We start from the raw sequence: 20,978 nt of genomic DNA, 5'->3' as shown, positions 1-20,978 counted from the left end.
GAGACAGTTACTGTATGATTCACTCATACGTGGAAGATAAACAAACAAACACATGGATAAGAACAGATTAGTGGTGACCAGAGGAAAAGGGGGTGGGGGAGGGCAAAAGGGATAAAGGGGCACATGTGTATGGTGATAGATAAAAACTGGACTGTTGGTGATGAGCAAGAAGCAGTCTGTACAGAAACTGAAACACAGTGACGTCCAACTGAAATTGACACAATGTTGCAAGCCGATATGACCTCAATAATTTTTTTTTTTTTTAAAAAGAGAAAAGTGGGAACTTCCGGAAGCTGGTGCCGGGGAAATATGCTATTGAGCAGCCTATCCCTCCACCAGGGGCTCTGCACTCCTGAGGAATAAGTAAATCTGGACGGAAATTGTCCCGACAGCCTCCCCCAGGTATGCAAATCCGAGACCCCACAGGGAGCAGCAGAGGATCTCCTCCAGTGACTCCGAAAGAAAGCCGAGAGCAAAGGGAAGGAGCTAAGATATAATCCCCACGCCTTGAGCAGCCGGAAGGGAGCAGGGCTCCGGGAGGAGGCTCCTGATCCCCGACTGTTTAGCTAAGCCCTGGGTCTCACCACACGAGGCTGGGTGGTGGAGGGGAAGGGGGCTGCCTTACCCCCCACAGCGATGTTTCAGGCAGCCTGGGAAAGCAAAAGGAGGGCACCATCTTCCTCTGCCAAAAAACTCAGGCGTCCTACGGGGAGGGAGCCGGGGGAAGAAGCTGGAGGAGGAGGATGCTCGAAGGCAAGTCTCTCCCTGTCCTCAGCTCACCAGAGCACAGCAAATTCTCTCCCACTCAGCACAGAAGGAGGTCTGACACATTCACACCGGCAGGGAAACCGGGGGGCGACGGGTGGGAGACAAAATGAGAACATGGAGGCAGAGAAGGCAGGAGCCAGACCCCCCTCCCCTCCCGCTTCCCGCCAAAAAGGCGGCGGGAGCTCTGAGAAAGCCCCTTCCAGCTGCTCTGTTTTGCTTACCTGTGATTTTTGCTTTCCTTTGTAAAAATAACACAGAGCCCCTCTTAACGACACTTTTGTGTTTGCTGACTGACTTCGCTATCTCATGTTGAATATTTTTGTATTATTAGCAGGGTTTCACATTTTCTCCGGGGGGGGGGGGGGGGTCATTAACCCTTGTATTTTTATTCTCTAACCACTTGTTAATCTCCCTTATCTTTTTCCTTTTTCCAGAGTTTGCCTTTTTCTGAATTTGTAAGTAATCTTTACGTATTGATGATATTAACCCTTTGGCAAACGTTGCCAACTTTTCCCCTTCCCTTTTGTTGGTTTCTATTAATTGCCTTTATGGTGTTTCCTGAATACTCCGAAAGGTCCACAAAGCAGCCATCTCATTCTGCCAGAACTATTTTCTGTCTCTGAAATATGGTTTCTAGAATCTCCACGAATCGCCTGCTCACACGCCCAAAATGTCTCAGAAATCCTTCGCCTTTATCGACCACGCCGTTTGGGCTGCAGCAACAACCGACTCTTTTTTTCTGCCTCTGTAGAGGATTTGGGGAACTTCCGGGTCACACTCTGAAGTCCTGACGCCACCATACACAAAGGACAGTCTCTTGATGGTTTGGAGAAGCCCTAAATCATTGAAAATCAAAGCTCACACTCATTTGCCTCCACTCAGCCCCTTCCATTCCTTTTTGTCTAAAGGACTCCCTGACAACAACGGGTGCCAAGAATCCCTCACAGAAACCCCATGTCCTTGGTTTCAACCCCCAACAGCATTGGTACAAGATGGAGGGAGCTTTGATGGCATTTGACTGTACATCCAACATGAATCACCTGTGAGCGGTACCATCCAAATAAACGTGGAGCTCCTCACGCTCATCACGTGCTTTGTCATCCCCACACCTCTACAGGTGGCCTTCCTCTACCTAACAGCACCTCCCCACCCACGTACACCCACCCAGGTTGGCCAACTTCTATCATCTTTCCAGTCTCAGCTTACCCATCACCACCTCTGGAAAGCCTGCACCAGCAACTGTACTGGAATAGGCACCCTTCCACCAAGGACCATTAGTATCATTTGTAACACCGTAATTGTATAATTACATATAAGCGTAATTGCCTGTTTACTTGTTTGTCCCCCTGGCCTTTGGCAGCTTGAACTATGTCTTTCATCACTGTATCCCTAGCACCTAGCACAGGGCTGGGCTCCTGGCTCATAATCAACACATATTTGTGGAACCAATGGATCATTTCAAGTGTTAGAACAGGAAAAGGACTGGCCCCACTGCTGTCTGCAAATGTCCATACCAGGAGTACCGGGTTTAGCTCCTATATCATACAGAATTCAGTCTTGCCCAAAAGGAAGTCTGGTCTTTCGCCGTGCTTCTCACTAAGCCCTGGGATGGTCATGGCTGATAGGAACGTTTCTGCTTGCCCGGGGGCCTTGGCTCACATCGGATAGTGTAAGAATGGGATTTAGGCTGGGGGCGTTGAGTCCCACAGTATCAGTTCCTCTGGAGACTGAGATCAGCCATGTGGGCAGTCAACGGCAGACCCCAGTTCTCTGGGCACCAAGGCTCAGGCGAGATTCCCCGGTTGGCAATATCGCATGCATGTTGTCACACATTCTTGCTGGAAAAGCAGCACTGTCCAGGACTCCTTGGGAAGAAGATGACTGGAAGCTCCACGTTTGTGACTTTCCTGGACTCTGCCCTCTGTGCTTCCTTCCCCTGGCCAATTTTAGTCTGTATCCTTAGCAGTAATAAGCCCTAACCACGGGTGTGACAGCTGCCAGTGAGTTCCGTGTTTCCAGTGAATTATCAACGCTAAGGGTGCTCTTGGGGACTCCCAAACTTGAAGTTGGCCCCAGAAATGGGGGCGGTTTTATGGACGGTGCCCCCCTAACTTCACAACTTCACACTTAAGGACATTCTGAAGGCAGTGGCGGTAATAATAGCTCATCTGGAAAATGTGAACCCTGAAGGACAGGCCCATCTCATGGAATGTGGAGCCCGGCAAAGCCACCACTGTGGATGCTTCATTCATTAAAACAGCCTGGGAAAGCTGAAGGTTCCGCGCTGTCATCCCACCCTCCCAGGACCAAGATGGGCAGCCCTCTCTAGGCGAGAGAATGAATCATGAGAGCCTGCTTGCCGCTCCCTCTCGCTCCGACAGATGACTGGGCAAAAATAGAAGAGAATTCCTCCTTTATAAATATCTTGACATGCTAAATGTCTTTAAAAAGCGCCATGTGCCAAGCTAGTCTGCTAAGAAACAGATGCAGAACAGATGCAAAGGCCCATGAGGTAGCGGAGAAGTTAAAGAATTTTTATTCAACAAGAGGCAGGAAAAGTTTCTTGGGAACATAATATGATGAAGGACAACCCAAGGCAGCTGGAGAGTTGTGCAAAGTCTGGCTCCAGCTATGAACATAGCATATCTTACCATGGCAGTTTCAAAGTGGGGGTTATAAATGTGGGGGGGGGAGTGTATGTGAGTGTGGGTGTGGTGTGGGTGTGTGTACTCTATTCCACCCCCATGGCCACTCTTTATCTATTCAATTAACAGATACTTATTAAGCATCTACTATGTGCACAACTCTCTTTTCTTAGGATATAAGAGTGACCAAATCAAGTAAGCTACCTGCTCTCAAAGGACACAAATTCTAATGAAAGGAGTCAGACAAAAATATTAAAAAAATAATATTTAGATGGACCTATGCTATGGAAGAAAATGGAGCTGATAATTAGTAATGCTGAGAGTAGAGGCAACTTGAACTTGAGTGATCAAGAAAAGCCTGTGAGAGGCAACAACATTTGAAATAAAACTTGAATGATGAGAAGAAGCCAACCATTGGAAGATCTGGGGGAGGAAAATCTCAGGCAGAGGGAAGAGCAAGTGCAAAGGCCCTGAGGTGGGTGCTAGGATTGTTCTAGGAAGAGAAAGAAGGGAGCAAGGGAAAGGAGGAGAGGATTTGGTCTGAGATGTGATCAGGAGATAATGGCAGTCCTACTAGGCCATGGCAAGGAAATGATTCTAATTCTTAGTAAAATGGAAAGCTGTGGGAAGGTTTTAGTAAGGATTAATGTGATCAGATTTTGGGTGGTGGTGTTGTTCTTAATCTCTGGGGCAGCCGGATTATGCACTGACTGTAAGCTATCAAGGCTGGAAGCAGAGCCCACTTTGGAAGATGTTGCTGATGGTAGCTTGCAGAAGGAGTTGTGGTGAAGATGGAAAAATCTTATGCCTATGTTTTGAAGGCAGAGCTGGCCGCACTTGCTGAGGATATGGATGAGGTGGGTAAGAGGGAGAGAGAAATCAAAGATGACTCCTAGGTTTGAAGTTTGAACAGCTAAATGGAAAGTGGGGTCATTTACTAAACAGGAAAGGTTCCCTCTGGAATCATAAGATTCGGGACACGCCAAAGATGAGAAAATGAGACTCAGAAAAGACAAGAGATCTCCCAAAGTCATACAGCTGGGAAGTGACAGAGGCAGGGTTTGAACACCGGTCCCTGGGACTCCAGGGAAGGATTCAAATGGCAAAGCACGCCAAATTTCTAAGCCAGGTGCAGAGAGGCGTTGAAGGAAAAATCAAATCGGTAACCCAGGCAAATTCAGGGCATGCCACATGGCTGATCTATTTTCAGCACCCACTCTTGTGAAGGCTACTTGTAGCATCATAGAATTAATAGAATTTTCCAGCTGAGGAGATCCTTAGGCTCAAAAAGGCACCTGTGTCTTTGCAAACATGATTCGGAGAACAGCCCGCCGAGTAGGCAGACGGGTTAGGCTGCTGAGTAGACTTTGCTTTGAATGGAGCCGCGGACACAGACTCATCTTCCAAGCCATCCTATCCGCTTCTTCCCTGCTGTCAAAAGGAACAGGACATTATATAAACCTTCCGAAATGCCAAAAGGAGGACTTCTATATTTAACTCCCTTCCCAGCACCCAAACATCACGTGACAGAGTGTTGAGGACCCAATTGAACAATATTGAGTAACAGGGCAATAACCCAAGGGACTCCCCCCTTCTCCCGTCTCCTCCGACTTCCCGTCTCCAGCCACCCACTGGCATATCTTCATTAAGGAAGTTCAGGAGCAGCGTGGCTCAGGCAGATCCCCAGGAAAGCAAACAGCTGGGGGAGTCAAAAGGCTTATGCTAATAGAGATGCTATTAACACAGGCAGAGCTACTGGGGAGCCGTAACTCAGAGCCAATCAGGTGCTCTTCCTCCCCTTCAGCATTCCGGTGAAGTGTGGGGACAGAGGAGCAAGAGGGAAGGAGGCAGCTATATAAAAACCAATGCTCTCAAGGCTCAGAGGCAAATGAAACGGGACTTCAGCTACTGCATCTCCACAGCTGGGACCTTTGTTAGAAAGGCGCTGATAGAAAAACGTCAAGGCACGTCTACAAGATTGCAAGAGCTGGGTGATGGAAGGAGCGGCAGGAGCCAATCAAGAAGGCATGGAATGAAGCTCCTGAACACACTTATTGACCAGTTTGCATGCTGTGGGCGATCAATAAATATTAAACATGGAGGTTGGTGGAGAAAAAGTTTTAATGAGGCCAGGAACAGCTATAGAGTGGGCTGTAGTGGTGAAGGGCCATGGAGATGCTAAGCAACCAGACTCATCTCTGCAGGTCCCGTATCCACACCTCTCCCTGGGGTGTTCTCAGTTAAAAAAAAGAAAGAAAAACACCTCAGGGGAAATTCATGGGAAGTTGGAGGCTGAGAGAGCCCTCCCTGGCATGGAGCAGGTCTATGGCTCCAGGCTCATCACACCCTTCATTCAATTAAAAAAAAAAATCCCCAGGACAGAGTAATAAATGAGAGACTGAGGGGTCCTCTACCCTCAGGGAGTTTCCAGGCACCTGGGGGAGGCACCAAGCATATTGACAAAACTGGAGTAGGAAAGTCCTTCATACTATACGCCCACAGAGGAAGGGCATCCATTCCAGCCAAGGTCGGGGAGGACTTCCTGGGAGAAGCAGCTTTTGAGCAGAGAAAAGAAGAATCAGGAGAGAGTAGCCAACTTAAGAGGCAGAGAAGAGTGGTCCAGGTGGGGAACTCGGGATGTGCAAAGGCTTGGAGAACCTGCTCTTCCCTTTGCCTGTAAACATGCTTGTACCCCTTCCCCACCATGGATCCCGTGTTCTTTCCCCCAATATCAATTTACCTAGACTTCCAGAACAGGAAGAGGAATTCGTCATTGTTATTAGTACTATTACTGCTGTTATCATTATTATTATTTTATTTATGACACTTATTATGTGTCAGGCACTGTGCTAAGCATTTGACCCACATTATCCTCTTTGAGGCCCCTCATCCCTCTAAGAAAGATGCTGCTATGATCCCCATTTAGAAGTGAGAAAACTGTGGACCAGAGAGTGAAGCAACTTGCCCAAGGGCACCTAGCCAGTAGAAGTGGCACAGCTGGATTTCAGCCCGGGGAATATGACTCCCGTGCACTTAAACATCTGGTACACCACTTCCCACTAGTCATCACACATGCCATATGTAAAGCCTCACATTGAACTATGTCTTCACGGCTTTCCAACCTACCCGTTTGTGCTCCTCATGTCCCTTGGCATTTATCATCCAAGATCTAGTCCGTAAATGTTGGAACCAGTTGAACATGGGTTAAGTCCTAGACCCAGCACTTACTAGCTGTATCATTTTAGGCAAGTTATCTGAACTTTCAATGCCTCAGTCTTCACAGTCTCAAAATAGGGATAATACCTATATCCTGAAGGACTGCTGGAAGAATTCAACAAGATGAGTGCAGCAGAAGGCCCAGCACACAGGTTGTATTAGTTTCTTATCGCTGCTACAACCAGTTACCACAGCTTAGTGGCTTAAAACAATTGTAAATTTATTACCTGAGAGTCCTGAAGGTCAGAAGTCTAAAATAGGTCAGCAGGGCTTCCTAGAACTTCCTTCTGAGGGCTCTAGGGGAAAATATGGCTTTTTCCAACTTCCAGAGGCTGCCTGCATTCCTTGGCTCATGGCCACATCACTCTGAACTCTGCTTCCACCATCATTTCTCCTTCTCTAACGCTGACACTTCTTCTTCCTTCTAAGTACCCTTGTGATTACAGTATTAGACCCCTCAGATAACCCAGGATAAGCTTCTCATATCGAGATGGGAAGATTCTTAATCACATCTTCAAAGTCCCTTTGCCATAAAAGGTAACATAGTCTCAGGTTTCAGGGCTGAGAAGGTGGATATCTTTGGGGGGGTCCATTATTCTGTCTACCGCAGTCTATTCTCTGGCCCCTAAAGATTAACATCTGTCCCACATGGAAAGTGCATTGCCCCATCCCCCAAAATTTCAACCTGTTACAGCATCAACTCAAAGTCCAAAAATCTCATCTAAGTCCCATCAGCTCAAAAGTCCCAAATCTCATCATCTCAGTCATTCCAAATCAGGTATGTATGAGACTCTGGGTGTGAGCCATCCTGAGGCAAAATTTCTCTCCATCTGTGGACCCGTAAAACTAGAAAACAAATTATCTTCTCCCAAAATACAACTGTGGGACAGGCTTGGGATACCAGTTATAGGCCATCCTGATCTAAAAGGGAAACAATGGAAAGAAAAAAACTAATTACCACACTCAAGAAATTTTGAAATCCAGGGAGCCAAACAATCATTAGGTTTTAAAGCCTGGGAATAATCTTTGTGTTTTATGGCTCAGCTTCAGAGTAATTCCTTTTTCACAAGGGGTAGCATGTGTTTGCAGCCTAGTAATTTTAACAGTCTATTTCCTGCCTGTAGAATTTTGGAAGTGTGATGGCTCTCTTTCATTTCATCCACTCTCCATTTCCTTCAGTCCAAGTTGGCAATGTTTCTGCTGGTATGAAATTTAAAGAACCTTGTGGGTCTCCTATGTATTTCACAGGAACTCATTCCATTAGTCAAGAGGCTCTTCCACAGATCCTTCCTAGATAATCCTATCTCTATTCCTGGCTTCTGTTTAGATGGCTGAGTGGTTCATGAGTCACACACCTAATCTCTTTAAAGATCCCTCTGTATGATCAAATACTGTGACTTTTCCATCCTTTCCAGGCACTAGCAAAATGTTACCCAGCCACACCCTTGGCTTTCTCTCCAGAGCAGCTTTCCTGATAATGAGTCTCCTCATTTTAGCATCTTTTACAACTTGGATAGGCTGAGAATTTCTCAAGTCATCCTTTTTGCTTAACAGCTCTTCCTTCAATCTCTCTCTTTCCTCTCAAATTTTACTAAAAGCAGCAAGAAGAAACCAGACTGTACCTTCAACACTTTGTGTGGCAATCTCCTCAGCTAACTATCTAAATTCATTGCTTACAAGTTCAGATTTCCACATAACTGCAGGACACGATTCAGCTCAACTTTCTGCCACTATAACAAGGATCCCCTTTCCTCCAGTTTCCAGTAACATGCTCCTCATTTCCATCTTAGCTGGCCCTCATTGGTAGTGCCTTTAACATCCATATTTCTACCAATCGTCTGTTCATAATGATTTAGGTATTTTCTGAGATGATATACGTTTTCTCTGTGATGCTCCTCACTTCCTTCTGAGTCCTCAACAGCAGAGTTGTTAGCATTACTATTTCTACTAACAGTGTGTTCAAGAAAATCTAGGCTTTTTCTATCATGTACCTCAGAATCCTTCCAGCCTCTGCCCTCTGCCCAATTCCAAGGCCATTTCTACTCTTGTAGGTATTTGTTACAGCAGCATCCACTCCTGGCACCAAAATCTGTATGAGTCAGGGTTCAATCAGAGAAACAGGACCAGTAGGAGATATGTATTAACAGATTTATTACGAGGAATTTGCTTACATAATTGTGGGGAGTGGCTAGACATGTCTGAAATCTGTAGGACGGGCTGGAACTCTTGCACATCAGCTGAAGCTTCCATCCTCAAGTGGAATTTCTTCTTCTTCAGGGAAGCCTCAGCTCCACTCTTAGGGCCTTTAACTGATTGAATCAAGGCCACCCAGATTATCTGGGAAAATCTCCCTTAAAGTCAACTGATTATAGACTTTAATCACATCTACAAAACACCTTCACAACCACACCTGGATTAGTGTTTGACTGAAGAACTGGAGAATGCAGCCTGGCCAAGCTGGCACGTAAAACTGACCATCACACAGATGCTATACTCATCGCACTTCATTCCTGACACTCAGGACAGCCTCTCACGCATTTCTATATCCCTTCCCGCAGGTCCCAGGTCCAGAGCAAGCACACATAAGCCAAATGAGCAAGTTTCCAGGCACATGGGTTTACCCTTTCATCACTACTTTCCATCAGTCTCCCTCTTCCTCTCCTGCTCCACCATCCAGCCTCATCGATTCTGAAGGTTCCCTGTCGCCCTTCCCTCCCAGAAAACCCATCATCTTATACTTTGGGAAGCCAATATTGTAAATATTGGAGCATAATTACCCACAGCACAGACCCCGTAATCTCAGCTCTTCAACAGATGAAGGCTAAAACAATGAAAATCCAAGAGCAATTCTCTCTCCAGCCCACAAGGAAGAATGTGAGCTTAGCTATCAACAGAAACTTCCAAGGTGACATTCATTTGCATCTAGGCTCTAATGAAACCAGTTCTTCAAGAAGATCAAAATGGGTGACTCATAATGACCAATTTAGGATGCAAAAAGCGCTTGACCAATCATACTCAATTGTAGACCTGTTATCCATGGCGTTAGACAAGGACCGAAGGTTAAAAATACTGATCAATAATTAATAAACCATCTCCATAAAAAAAGAAACTATTGCAATACTTTGCTGCACACATTCTAGGTGACCTTTTCCTTCATATTTTTCTTCATAATTTTGGTTTAACTATCTGTCAGTGCAAACGTCTTGAAAGAATGAGTTCATTCTACCTTCAGAATGATGGTGATTGATGATGATGATGGTGATGATGGTGATGATGAGAGCAGCTGCCATTTATTGGGACTTACCTTGCACCAGGTGACCGTGCTAAGCTCTTTGCATACAATATTTAATTTGATCATTATTATAACCTTGTCATACTTTGAGTTCTCCCGGCAGGAGACCCTGAGACAAGGATTCGAGTTCCCAGTAGTTTATTTGAGAAATGATCCCCCAAAACACTGATAGGGGAAAAAAGAGACTAGGGAGGAAAAAGAAACAATAATGGTGCATTTTTAAGCAAGTTACAATGGTAGGCAACTGAACCTTATTATTACTGGGATCTAGCATAAAATATCTACATCATAGTCATCCCACCTAAAAGGCAAGGACCTAGAGTACTTATTCACAACTCCCTGTCTATCACTGACTGCTTCCAGCACCTTCACTCACCCTGCAGGTGGGCTAAACGTGCTTCCAGAGACAGAGAAGACCTTGCAGGCAGAGAGTCACATGTATTCACAGGCAGCAGCCTTTGGTCTATAGAGGTGAGGACTGAGGGGGAAATGGGCAAGGACACACTACACAACTCTAGTAAGTAGGTGGTATTCTTCCCATTTTAGAGGAAAAAAAATTGAGGCTTAGAGGGGATAATGTAACTCACTCAAATGATGGAGCAGCGTTAAAATTAGGTCCATCTGCAAAGAAGACACACAAATTGCCAAGAGGTATATGAAAAAATACTCAATGTCACTAATCATCAGGGAATGCGTATCAAAACCACAATGAGATACCTCACTCCTGTCAAGATGGCTATTATCTAAAAAACGAAAGATAGTACACTTTGGAGAGGGGAGAAATTAGAACCCTTGCACACCATTGGTGGGAATGCAAAATGGTGCAGGCACTACAGAACAGAAGGGAGGTTCCTCAAAAACCTGAAAGTAAAACTGCCATTAGATCCAGCAATCGCATTTCTGGGTATTTACCCAAAAGAATTGACATCAAGATATGGAAGAGATATTAGCAACCCCTGTGTTCTTGGCAGCTCTACTCACGATAGCCAAGATGTGAAAACAACCTAAATGTCCATCTACAAATACATGAATAAAGACCGTGGTATGTATATACAATGGAATACTATTCAGCCTTAAACAAAAAAGAAGGAAATTCTGCAATATGCAACAACATGGATGAAACGTACAGACGTCAAATGAAATGAGCCAGTCACGGAAGGACAAATATTGCATGATTCCATTTATAGGAGAAATATAAAAAAAGTCAAATTCATAGAATCAAACAGTTGAAGGGTGCCAGGGGCTGGGGAGAGGGGAAAGTGGGGAGTTTCCTTTTTTATTATTTATTTCTTATTTTTGACAAATAAAAGTTATATGCATTTAAGGTGTACAACGCGACGTTTTGATATATGTATACTCTGTGAAATGATTACCACGATCAAACTAATTAACATATCCATAACCTCATATAGTTACTATTTTGTGTGTGTGTGTGATGAAAACACTTGAGAGCTACCCTTTTAGCAAATTTCAAATATATAATACATTATTAACTATAGTCACCATGTCGTACATTAGATCTCCAGAACTTATCTATCTTATTACGGAAAGTTTGTACCCTTTGGTTAACATCTCCCTTTTTCCCCTATCCCCCAGCCTCTGGTGACCACCATTCTATTCTACGATACTCTGAGTTTGACTTTTTAAATTTTTTAATATTCTTTAGATTCCACATATGAGTAAGATCATGTGATATTTCTCTTTCTGTGTCTGGGTTATTTTACTTAGCCTAATGTCCTGCAGATTTATCCAAGTGGTCACAAGTGGCAGGATTTCCTTCTTCTTTAAGGTTGAATAACAGTCCATTGTATATATCACATTTTCTTTATCGATTCATCTGTCAATGGACACTTAGGTTGTTTCCATATCTTGGCTATGGTGAATAATGCTGCTATAAACATAGGGGATGCATACATCTGTCTGAATTAGTGTTTTCATGTTCTTTGGATAAATAACCAGTAGTGGGATAGCTGGATCATATGGTCGTTCTATTTTTAATTTTTAAGGGAAGCTCCATATTTTCCACAGTGGCCGCACCAATCCTCATTCCCACCAACAATGCACAGGGTTCCCTTTTCTCCGCATCCTCGCCAACACTTGATATCTCTTGTCTTTTTTATAATAACCATCCTCACAGTGTGAGGTGATATCTCATTGTGGTTTTGATTTGCCAGAAATGGGGAATTTCTAATCAATAGGCATAAAGTTTCAGTTGAGCAGAATGAGTAACTTCCAGAGATCAGTTGCATAACATTGTCCCTCTTGTCATCAGTGACACATCGTGCACTTAACAATTTGTTAAGAGGGTAGATCTCATGTTAAGTGTTCTTTCCACAATAAAATTTTTAAAAATCAAGTCTGTCTGACTGCGAAGTCACATTCTTACCCACTCTCATGCTGATATCCAGGTGGCCCTCTGTGTTCCTGCCGTCATCATCTGAGTTCGCACATACCTGCAGGCCTGCGGTGACCTAACACTTTCACCGGCTCCAGTCCTTCCTGCACACTACAGCCAATTTCACCTTCCCTCCTGAGCTTCCCACAGACTGTAGGATCAAGTTCAAACTCCTTATTAGGGCATTCAACTCTTCCCATAAGCTGTCCCTGTGGCCACCTTTGGCCTTCTTACCCCAGCCCTAGTCTATACCGATTTGACCCAGCTCCAATGTCACCTTTCTTCTTTTCAATAAAAAATTCACTGAGCACCTAGTCTGTGTGAGAAGCTATACTATTTACCCCCTAGTTTCCCTCTCCGTAAAATGGGAGCAATCAGAGGGTTGTTAAAAGGATTCAATAAGAGAGTGTCAAGCACTTAGCACAAAGTACATGCTGAACCAGTGTGAATCGTATTATCACCATGAGCTCAACCAACAGTCATTGTTTCATCCTCCGAGCCCAGGAGACACCTGCCAGAGCCACATCACATTGTCACAAACTCCTAAGTACTAGACATGGCTTCCCCCCTCCAAGGGGCCTGCTCCTTGAACTATGGCCTGTACAGCCTGAGGTGACAAGAAGAGCCTTAGATCCAGAGCAAGAAGCCAGAGTCCAAATCTGGTGTCTGCCAATTCCTGGCCACGTGACCTTGACCCCATCAATCCACTCCCAGACCTCAGTTTTGTCATCACCTAAGTGGGCACAGCACCTTCCTCGTGGTGGCAGTAAGAAAGGCTCTGTAGAGAAGGCTTAAGGAACAACGGGTTCCTCCCATCAAGCCTAACTCGGGTTAGCCTGCATCCTGGTTAATAACGCAGACTCAGAAGTCAGAAAGAGCTGGATCTGAAAGCAGATCCAATCACTCACCTGCTGTTTGGCTACATATTTTGTTTCCCTTCCATGAGCCTCAGTTTTCCCACCTGCCAAATGGCAGGAAGAGTACCAACAGCACCAGAGAGTTAGTATAAGGATTAAAATGAGATATTTAAAGCTCTTGGCACACTGCCTCGCATGTAATAAGTTTTCAGTACATGCCAACCATTACCATTATCATTATTACTGTGCCATCATTATCAGAATGCTTTGAATATAGACCATGCTTAAGGACAGTTTGCTAAATGAATGAATGAATGCCAAGAAACAAACACCATCACAAGTGAAGTCCCAGCAGCGCCTGGATTTCAGAAGTCTTCATGTGAAAGTTCTCCACTTAGGAAACAAAAAGCCTGACAATTAAGAAAACTGAAAAAGAACAGAACAGGCTTGGCCAAATTGCCTGAGCCCAGCCGTGTGTGAAATGCCTCAGAACACCTGAGCCAGCACCGATCAACCTGAGTCAAAATCAAGATCGAGAGACAGGCCTGGGGGCCCGGAGCTGCTGAGGTCTGCTGTTCCCTGAACCTGGAGGTCAAGTCTGCCTTCTCTCGTGAGTCCCACGTCTTCTCTCGGTGCTGGGAGGTTGGGGTGAACATCCCCCAAGGATGGGACAGGCCTCTACAATGCCCTACTAGGTGGCAAGAGGAGGGGGACAGTGGCTCTTCTGAAGAGGTCTGGGGAAAGGAGGACAGGCAAGAAACCTTATTAAAACGAAAACAGAAAAGAGGTCAAACCAAAAACCCATCCACTACGTTGTTCAGATGCAGATTCTGACTGTCTGTAAGGATGCCATTTGCAATGTAAACAAAATACCCCAGGAAATACAGACCCTGCTCGTCCATTGGACACACTGGGTCTCAAAAAAGGGAAGTGATGTGTTCAGGCTCACAGAGAGTCAATGACATGGTCAAGACAAGAACCCGGGTTCTCCCTGGCTCTCCATCTAGACCGTGTTTCTATCATAACTCAAACTGGTCTCCCATGGGAGAGTGGGATCTAGCATATTCTCGAGGCCAGGAAACACTCTTCCTTCTGGCACTTTCGTTGGGCCAAGTCTCCCCACCTCTCTTTCCACGGAGCTCAAATGGGGCCAACACCATCTCCAGCTCCACGCAGGACCAGCCTGGCTAATCAGTGTACTCCATCCCTCGGCCACAGTGATTGGCTCAGGTATGGGCACATGATCCAGAGGAGCCCAATCAGAGTTAGCCCTGGGCCTTTTGATGGAGCTACCAGGAAGGAAGCTCTGCACTCTAGTTCCTCTGAGTCACTGAACTGGTAGAAGGAAGGTTCAGAGCTTCTGGTGGCATCCTGCCACGTTGGGAGTGGGGCTGAGGGGATATGCCCTGAGACTGAAGCCAATAACAGAGAAGAATCGAGCTGAGAAATGGGAGACCCATTCCTGATGACACCTGGATCTAGCCAGGCTAGAAGTCGGTTCCTGGTGTTTGCAATTACATCATTCGCCTTGTCTAACTTTGTACTGCCGCCATCAGTTAATAATAACAGCAAAACTGGATTTTTTTTTTTTTACTGAGATTTACACTTTACAAATAATGTTCATTTGCATTACAACACGTCATCCTCAAAGCACTTCCATGAAGCAAATAGGCCATGGGCTGTTTTCCACACTTTGCAGAGGAGGTACCAAGGCTCCGAGGGGAGCGATGCCTTGCAGGTCACAGCTCACCAACGGCAGGAGAGGGACAATATATCTAGTCTTAGGACTCCAGTTCAGAGCGCCTCCCACCCTCTCCTCCCCTGCCTCAACCTAGGAGAGGCGTCCCTCGCTCCTATAACACTCAGCAGGGGTGTGCTTGCAGGGCTGGCCCCAGCTCAAAGCTCCACTGCAAAATTCCTCCTGGCTACTTGTTCTGAGTTATGGGAAAGAGAAAACGTACATCCTCAAATGCCCATTTCCTCACATTCAATGGAGAGCGAAAGGGCACAAACCCACAAGGAGATATTGGAAGATTTACTAAGTGGCGAGAAAACAGGAGCAAAGTTCAGTGCTACAAAGAAGACAGAGCCCAGAGTCAAGTCAGCTTGAACACAGGGAGCTTCGCCGCTTGAGCTTAGAAAGGGGAGTAAGTTTAAAAAACAAATAAGCAAAGAGGACCCAGAGCTTCGTAAAGACCAGATCCCTGACTTACCTCCACCACCCAGGCTCAAGTTCAACCCATCACAGGCGTCCCCAGCTCTCCAGGTCCCTTCCTGCCTCGCACGGCTCCCTCCTGGGAATCCAGCCCTTTTGCTCCCATCTCTCTCAGTCGCATTCCATGTACAATTCGTGGGTCTCGTCCCTTTTCCAATTAGGTACTTAATACAACTTGGATCCTCGTGCCACCACATAATAATTTACACAGAACACTTAATTAGCTTCTTAGATAAAAATAACATGTAATTTGTTTGGTAATTATATGTTTCCACAACTGCTGAAAGCAATTCATTACAGGAATTTGGTACACTTAGGATAGATTACCTTAATTCTATTTTTCTGTTTATCCAATTATATCTGTCGGTCTTAATTGTATTGTAAATTGTGTGGAGCTCACGAAGGTGACTGTAAAGCTGTTGTTCCTTTGGATTTCATGGTTGGTTTGCACGTCCCTGTGTTCCCTCCGGGCACCAACTGGCTCTGTCGGGGTCGTGAAAACAAGGACGCGCTAAGACCCTTCACACGAGCAAAGAAGAAAGTCACAGCACTTCCTGCCAGGGGCCTCTTTCACGTGGTGTATTCCAAAGTGAGTGTATATGGACACATGTCCCTTCAAAGCTTTTATTAATTCAGTACTTATTCTAATGTGTATGAGAAAAAAATATAAATAGCATATCCAAACCATAATTTCCAGCAAATTGTTGCTTGGAACAAAGGTTAAGTAGGTATTTATGTTTAAAAACATTGAGTCAATTTATGGATGACTGATGATATGAAGGAATTACTACTTTTTAAAATGTAATAATGAAATTATGTTTATATTCAATTATTGGAGTCCTTATCTTTTAAGATACTTACTGAAATTTTATAATAAAATGATAAAATCTCTGGAATTTGCTTTAAAATAATTGAGGCAGATTTCACAAGATTGTAACCTATCATTAACTCAATAAAAATTAAATTAAAAAATAATAAATGAGGCAATATGTTTGAAGGACGAGGGAGTATTAAGAAAACAAGATGGACCATGAGTTGAAGGTGGATTGAGGGTACCTGAAGGTTCATTATATTTTCTCTCTACTCTTGTATGTTTGAGAATTTCCATAATAAGAAGTTAATTTAGGGCCAGCCCAGTGGCATAGTGGGGAAGTTCAGCACACTCCACTTTGGCAGCCCAGGTTCGCGGGTTTGGATCCTGGGCGTGGAGCTACTCCACTCATCAGCCATGCAGCGTCCCACATACAAAAGAGAGGAAGATTGGCACAGATATTAGCTCAGGGCAAATCTTCCTCAAAAAAAAAAAAAAAAAAATGGGGGCCAGCCCTGTGGCCAAGTGGGTAAGTTCATCCACCCCACTTCGGCGGCCCAGGGTTTTGCTGGTTCGGATCCTGGGCGTAGACATGACACGGCTCATCAGGCCATGCTGAGGCGGCGTCCCACATAGCACAACCAGAGGCACTCACAACTAGAATATACAACTATGTGTTGGGGGGCTTTGGGGAGAAAAAGCAAAAAAAAAAAAAAAAGATTGGCAACAGTTGTTAGCTCAGGTGCCAATTTAAAAAAAAAAACAAATAAATAAAATAAGTTAATTTAAAAATTGAGTCAATTTAAAGAAAAAATTGGTTAAATAATAATGTAGGTCAGAAGGCAGCAGACTTTTCTGTAAAGGGCCAAACAGTAAATATTTTAGGCGCTGGAGGCCATCTGTCTCTGTGGCAACTACTCAATTCTGCTTTTGTGTCTCAAAAGCAGCCTTAGACGGTACATACCCAAGTGGGTGCAGTTCTGTTCCAACAGAATTTTATTTACAAAAACAGGGGACAGGCCAGAGTTTGCAGACCCTTGAGGTCAGTAATGCACTGATATGACGAACAATATGAAGGCGGTATAGAAAAGACTGTAAGAGAGAGAAATACTCAATTTGAGGAAGCCTGAGATGCCTTCCTTTAGCGTAATAAGGTCTTATCGATTCAGTCTGAGAGGCAACTACCAGCCAGGCTTTCTGCAAGGCAGAGACACAGATAAAAGGAAGACAGGGACAAGGTGGGAGCAAAAAGCATAGCCACTGACCCATTCATTTGACAGCATTTTATAGAATGCCCTAGTAGGAGGACATCATGTCAGCTTGCTTCAGGGGATGCTGCCACGGGGGCTACTAAATCTATCCATGTCCTTTCCAGCTCCTGCTGAGACCAGCTCGCACACAGATACCCCTGCCCCGTGCTTAACCCGTGTGGGAATAGAGGCTCCCCCACAGAGCATAAACGGGAAGAGCTATTTCAGAGTGAGGGTTATTACTATTATTATTGTTCTGACTCTGCAAGTCCATTCAGCTTTGGGTTTCTGTCCAGAGGTGAAGGAGAGGAGTCGGGGAGGTGACTCCAGGGGCTTTCTAGGCACTAGCCTGGATGCTAGAATCCACACTTAACAACCACATTGAGACAAAGAGTTTCCCCATCGCTGATGTCCCATTGCTTTTGGAGAAATAACATGATAGTGACATTCCCAAGCTGCTGAAGGAGGCATGAGCCGAGAGACTTCGACAGTCCAGAAACTGCATGAGAAATGACAGCTGGATGTGGTTGTCCCCATTGTGATGACTGTGCAACCCTCTCAAGTGCAAGTGCAAATCCGGGATCCCCAACAAAGTTCAGCCATGAACTCTTCCCTGGAGACCTCCTTCCTTCCCCCTTGGGTCACCCAGTATGATGTGGCTTTGTCATCAGATAATCAAAACATCGCTCACTCAAAGGAATACTTTTCAGGCCCTTAACACCCACCAGGCACAGTATAAAGACCCAGAGAGACCCAGCAGAGGACATTCAGCCCCTGCTCTCTAGGAGCTCACACTGTAACCCTGGTTCTCAAGCCGGAGCAATGGCTTCCCCAGAAGACATGTAAGAGTGTCTGATGACACTTTCGACTGTCACAACTAGGGGAGGGGGTGCTCTTGGCACCCAGTGGGCAGAGGCTAAGGACGCTCTAAACATTCTACAGTGCACAATGGCCCCCACAGCAGAGAATTATCCAGCCCAAAATACAAATGCCCCAAGATTGAGAAAGCCTGCCCTCATAGAAGACAGATTTTAAACAAAAGACAGTCTGAAAGATGCAATTATTGAAGTGCGTGCAGGGCACAACTGGAGCAAAGGAAGAGCGTACTCTCAAATATAAACATAGTTTCTGCCTTAAAAACAGAAACAAAAACCTTTATTTGACCCCACACCCCCTTCTATATAATTTTCCAATCCTCTGTTCCCTTTTACAGCAAAAATGATCAGAGTTGTCTATAGCAACCGCCTCCACTTCATTTACCATCCTCTCCTCTACAGCTGCCATCAGGTCTGGCCACCACCGCACCACGGCAAGGCTCTCGTTAAGGTCTCTGCATTCTCCATGCTGTCAGATCTACTGGCCAACTCTCGGTCCTCAACCTACTCAACGCCCGACCCTGTGGATCCCTCGTTTCCTTGACTCGCCATCCTGGGCACCACGCTGCCCTGGTCCTCCTGCCATCCTACTACCTTCTGCCCCTCAACCTCCTTGCGGATTCTCCCTCATCCTCCTGACCTCTCAACCCTGGGGGTGCCCGGGAGCTCGCAAACTAGAGCTGGTGTGCCAAACCCGGTCCACCGCCCAGTTTTTGTAACTGAAGTTTCATTAGAACCCAGCTATGCCCACTCATTGACATATAGTCTACACTGCCTTCTCTCTGCAATGGCAGAGTTGAGTCATTGCAACAGAGACCCTATGGCCCACAAACCCTAAAATATTTCCTACCGGGCCCTTACAGAAAAGTATGCTGACCCCTGACCTACATTATTATTTAATCCTTCTTTTTGTTTAAATGGATTCAATTTTTAAGCGAGTTTTTCATTATACAAATTATCAATTACGCAAGAGCAGAGAGTTCTATGCCATTAAATACCACGTAAACGCAGGCAGCAGCATGTACAGCCTGGGCTCTCTCCTGAGTTCCAGAATCACATATCCAGCCAATTGCTTTGACATCTCCACTTGGATGTGAAATGACAATGATAACACGACCAAAGCAGAGCTAGAGACATCCCCCTCTTCTCCACGTCTTACCCAGCTCAACAAGAGCAACTCCATCCACCACATTAACCACATTAAAACTCTAGCATCTTACCCGTTAGGACAAACTTGGCTAGAGTACACCGAAATTCTCTGTATTATCTTTGCAACTTTTCTGTAAATCTAAAATCATCCCCCAAATAGTTTATTACGTAAAAACCCTAGGGGTCACTCTTTCTCTCTCATTCTCGCCTTCTCTTTCTCTCACTCCTCATATCCAACCAGTCAGCAGGTAAGAGTGGTCTACCTTCCCAGCACATCCCAAATCTGATCATTCTCACCACTTCCACCAACACATCCTGGCCCAAGTAACTCTCCTGTCTTGTCCCCACTTGGATTACCACGATACCTTCCTAACTGGCCCCCCTGGTACCCCTTTTGTCCCCTTTTCATTCTCTTCTACTCTCAACACAGCAGCCAGAGTGATTTTCTTAAGAAAACATAAATAAGGTTATGACACCCCTTTGTCCAAACCCCTCCAATGGTTTCCCATCACGCTTGGAATAAAATCCAAACTTCTTTTCATGGCCCACATGTCCTGCGGGAGCTGCCTCTGCCCACCTCTCAGAACCTGTCTCCTCCCACTTTCCATCTGATCAGTCTGTTCCAGCCACCCTGGTCTGTTCCCGGAACACACCAAGCCTACCCGCCCCCACCCCAGGGCCTAGACACTTGCTGTCACCCTCTGCCCACCCTCCACACAACTCACTCCCTCAGCTAACTCAGGTCTCTGCTCAGATGTCACCTCCTCAGAGAGACCTTCCCTGGTTAGTCTATCCAAAATACTCCACCTCACCCATCTCCAGTACCATCTCTCACTCTCTCCTGGGTTATTTCTTTGCCTAGCACATATGGCTACCTGAATTCACCTTACATGGTTATGCATTCTTTCATTATCTATCTTCCCCACTAGAAAGTAAGTTCGCTGTTGGCAGAGACTTTATCTGTCTTGTTTATGGCTGCACCTGGTTGCCTTGAACATGCCTGGCACATGGTAGATGCCCAAATACCTGCTGAATGTTATCTGTTGAATGAACTCTGCCTGGAGAAGTCAAAGAAAGCTTCCAAAAGGAGATGATGTCAAGCTGGCGTCGGAATGAGGATGAAATGTACATGTGTCGATTTCTTTGGCAGCACAGCAACCACCACTATCCCCAATACCTTTGGGAGATCCTCACTCTTGCCATCTGCCATCTTGGTGAATCTATTAAATGCCCTCCCCTGATCAAGATCTGAGACATAGGATGTAACTGGGTCCAATAGGCTTTGTAATTTTGAGCAGTGTGTCCCCCAGATTCAGCCAAGGACCCTGAGCAGTTTCTGGTCCCCTAACTCTAGGAACTGCCCTGGCCCTGCCCCTTCAGCCTCTCAATTTAATGAGCTCCCCTCTCTTTTCCAGAGAATGTGTCTAGTGCTTGCGAGTGAAGAATTGCTCCTGACCCTGTCGGCTGCGTGGGGAGGGACATTCTAGATGCAGGTAACAACTTGT

General features: G+C 45.4%; 1 protein-coding gene and 1 long non-coding RNA gene across 2 annotated transcripts in view; one reads left to right on the top strand and one right to left on the bottom strand.

Moving 5' to 3' along the window:
- Positions 1-20,978, bottom strand: part of GRIN2A (glutamate ionotropic receptor NMDA type subunit 2A) — a 361,604-nt gene that overhangs the window by 312,714 nt on the left and 27,912 nt on the right. The gene's annotated exons all lie outside the window — the stretch shown is intronic.
- Positions 13,678-18,864, top strand: LOC139074778 (uncharacterized). Its single transcript, XR_011524523.1, has 3 exons — positions 13,678-13,783; positions 15,894-15,977; positions 18,727-18,864. It is a non-coding gene; the product is annotated as an uncharacterized lncRNA (long non-coding RNA).

The sequence above is a fragment of the Equus przewalskii genome, chromosome 12, assembly GCF_037783145.1.
Source record: "Equus przewalskii isolate Varuska chromosome 12, EquPr2, whole genome shotgun sequence".
Lineage (NCBI taxonomy): Eukaryota > Metazoa > Chordata > Mammalia > Perissodactyla > Equidae > Equus > Equus przewalskii.
Note: the sequence above shows the minus strand (reverse complement) of the source record. Positions and strands in the feature narration are given on the sequence as shown.